This window comes from Etheostoma spectabile, chromosome 1 (assembly GCF_008692095.1).
Source record: "Etheostoma spectabile isolate EspeVRDwgs_2016 chromosome 1, UIUC_Espe_1.0, whole genome shotgun sequence".
In the NCBI taxonomy this organism is placed as follows: domain Eukaryota; kingdom Metazoa; phylum Chordata; class Actinopteri; order Perciformes; family Percidae; genus Etheostoma; species Etheostoma spectabile.
In genome coordinates, this window is record NC_045733.1 from 16,452,920 (window position 1) to 16,456,409 (window position 3,490).

The following is a 3,490-nucleotide window of genomic DNA, read 5'->3' on the forward strand; positions in this document are numbered from 1 at the left end:
GTATTACATGCTACCGCTGGTAGGGGCAGCACATTACAACTTGACCTACTTAACTAAACTACGGTGCCGTCTAGACCCAGAGCTCTGTGATCTGCATAACGAGAGTACAGAAGAACGTTTGCCTTTAACAGAGAGACAGTAATAACCTAACATACCATAATTACTGAGATTAAACTTCATTTTGGGTTGCACTGAATAACACATTTCATAAACAGAAACATAACTCTTTCAGCGCACATGAACAGATGCGCAACATTAGCTTACACATAAAATGGCACCCTTGTGAATTAGCCTACTGTTGCTAACATACATTCTTAAATCCTACATAACATTGTCATCAGACTAACTTATTGATGGACGCACACAGTAGTATCCACAAAGTTAAAGATGGGACCCCAGGAGCAGAGTTTGGGCAAGAAAGGCTTACATTCTTTTCTCTTTTTTTTCCCCCATCAGTTTTTATTTGCTTATATTAATAAAATAGGTATTAATAATACAAAATAATGTATTGAAGCAATTCAAAATATGCTAGTGCACTTTTAATGAATTTGAATTTGCTTGTATAAACATATAAGTGACTGGTAAAATTGGGCATCCACCAGCCACTGTGGCACCCTGCATGTGACTAACTTGACTTCCTGTGCCCCACATGTATGCCACACAACACTGCCGCTAACACCAGGCCCAGAACAAAGCAGGCCTGCTGATCCGTGCCAAACTTGATAACCCCTGTGCCGTCTCCTTAACAGACCTGTTCTGTGCTGGCCACGTACGCAACACAGCACGGAGACAAAGACCCCAGAGAGAAAAGACAGATGAAAAGGGGGCGATCAGACTCATGCAGGCCCTGTCAGCAGTCTGAGAGAGCAGGATAATCACCCACCGCTACACTCCGCACTCACCAGTGACAAACCAGCGTCATCATTCAGCATTCCAGTCCAGTCCCACATAGAGCCTGACTACTCGCATGAACAAAAGGACACTGAACACAAAAGGAAACAGGCCTGTGTACACACATACACATAGATACACACAGATGGGAGGAGGTAAAACAACACCCTTGCTGCCCTCTCACTCCCAACAGGCAGTGGTAGTTTGTGATGGAACCAATATGGTGGTGCTCACCACTGAGCCTGGTTACTGTGTACCTAAGTCAGCTGCAGACGCTTGACGTCACGCTATCCTGTAGCGACTCACTGTGAAGCACCCTTGTTTTGACCCTATAAATGACTGTAGATGCAACTCCTTCCTTCAAGTAATCAGCTATTTGGTTTGTGAGAGTCTAGCAGTGGCTTTCACCACAAAGCTTGTGAAGGGGGACGTTACAGGGCAGGTCACACCCACTGACTGAAACATGCAAGGCTTTCCAGCACCCAGGCTAAAAAAGAGCCAATATGAGAATGTGAGTCTGACCTATGTGAATGTGATTACGGCTGACAAACAGATTAGCAGAGCATTTCATCAGATTTAGACCAAGTTACCTGGAAAGAGTCATTTGTGTGGGGGACACTTCTGTGAGTCAGGGCACAGATTAAAGTTACCCTACCAGCTGAGGGCATTAACTGAACATTCCAGCTTGCCTCTTTCTTTTAGTGATGTGTAAGTGAGCCACTCCCCACAAAGACAGACGCAGCAGTTACAGCATCAGTCATCTCAATACCTCTGTCAAATGCAAGTGAACTTAACAACAATGATTGTGACTCATAAAAGGCTCCCTCAGTGTTTCTGGCTGTAGGTAGTCATAGCATCCTCCGGCAGTTCTGACCAGATGTCAGTAAAGGTTGATGGTGAAGAGTCTATACCCCGTTTTCACCTGGTAATAAGATCCAATCCGAGTGATCGGATCCCAAGTGGACTGCTCCAAGTATACCTGGGCAATATGTCAAATCAAATATCACAATATTTTTGACCAAGTATATCGATGTTAATATTGCAGCGATATTGTTGGGTTGACTATAGGTGCTTTCACAAAATATTTAGAGTTTAGATAAATAAAAATCAACAATGTGGATATAATGACTACGTGGGAAAAGGCAAATAATAGAACAGTTACAACAGTCTGGTAAGTTCAGAAAAGTACATAACCTTACTGTAATGTAGCCTTTAAAACCAGAAAATGACAACACTTACGTCATATCATGATGAAGATACCTAGCTTCATATTTCGAAGTCTACATAATATAGATATTGCCCAGCTGCAGCTCCAAGTACAGGTGAAAACTCTCAGGGCGCATTGAGATTGGATTGCAAAAAACACATTTGGAGGTGGTTTGAGCCCAATGTGTCCACACTACTAGCAGCGAGAACGGAAATATATATTGTATCCACATTAAACAACCGCCTACTCAATTGTAAACGAAATTACGTACTCATTCAAAGTATTTCTTAAGTCACAGAAACCACAGAGGGAATCGTGTGTTTTGGATCTTATCATATAGCGTTAGCTGTGTTTTTGTGACTCCACTGCCTGCACTCCTAAATCTCCTGCTGTCTTGAGCTCTCCTAAGTGCCGTTGCCATGAAAATAACCTTATTTGTAGTTTTGCAAAACTACATAACTTCCTGCTATTATGTTGTCTCCTGCTGTTAATTATTAGTCTGGCATTACCAAAACTACACTGCACTGTCTGGAGTTAACAGTGAAACACAATTACAGCGGCTGTGAAACAGTTTCATTTACTGTAAGTTCTTCACGATAAAAGTCCCGTCATTTTGGCATTTGAATTCTTTTATTATGAAGCAGCAAAAATCAGGAAATGTTGGGTCTTCATCACAAGTAATGTAACACGACCTCTAGTGAACATGAAACGTAAAGTGAGGCAGTCCAAAATTAACTCTGCTTTAAACCACAAAAAACGATCAGAATATGATAGCATTAGGGGTGTAACGATTTCAAAATTGATCAGAAATAAGCTTTTGACTATCAAAATAAAAGCAGGATCGCAGATTCCCCCCAGTGTTTTTCCTACAGTAGCTGTAAGGGTAGTTGACGCTGTTTAAATCCACAGTTAGCCTCGTGTAAAACCAAAACAGTTTACTAGCACAACAAATGCTAAACCTAAATGCACACACACATGCGCACACGCCTACAACTGGAAATGAACACCGACTTTAGATTAGCTTCAAATAAGACCTTGAGGAAGGCTCCAACAAAAAGACAAAGAGCTGGCTGGAAGAGAACGGGACTCAGAGTTGGAGAAGTTGGATGAGTGCACGCAAATTCTTGCCATTCTTGATACTGGGCCACCACGAGGGCTGGTCTTACAATGACCTGCTTTCTCAAAACAATGGAAAAATATCCCAGAAACACAGGTACTCTTGGCAAACTTTATTCTGCATACTTAAAACAAAGCCATGCAGGATTAATAAAAGCCTGAAGGGAATTGAGTTTTTCTTTTATTTTATTAGTCCAAACAATACATGAAAATAGGAAAAGTGGGAGGATAAGATGGAACAAATGACTTGAGCCTACACCACTGATGCATGAATCT

The 3,490-nt window shown here is 41.7% G+C and overlaps 1 protein-coding gene across 4 annotated transcripts in view; it reads right to left on the reverse strand.

Moving 5' to 3' along the window:
• The window catches only part of mapk6 (mitogen-activated protein kinase 6), a 14,964-nt gene that overhangs the window by 3,622 nt on the left and 7,852 nt on the right, over positions 1 to 3,490 (reverse strand). The gene's annotated exons all lie outside the window — the stretch shown is intronic.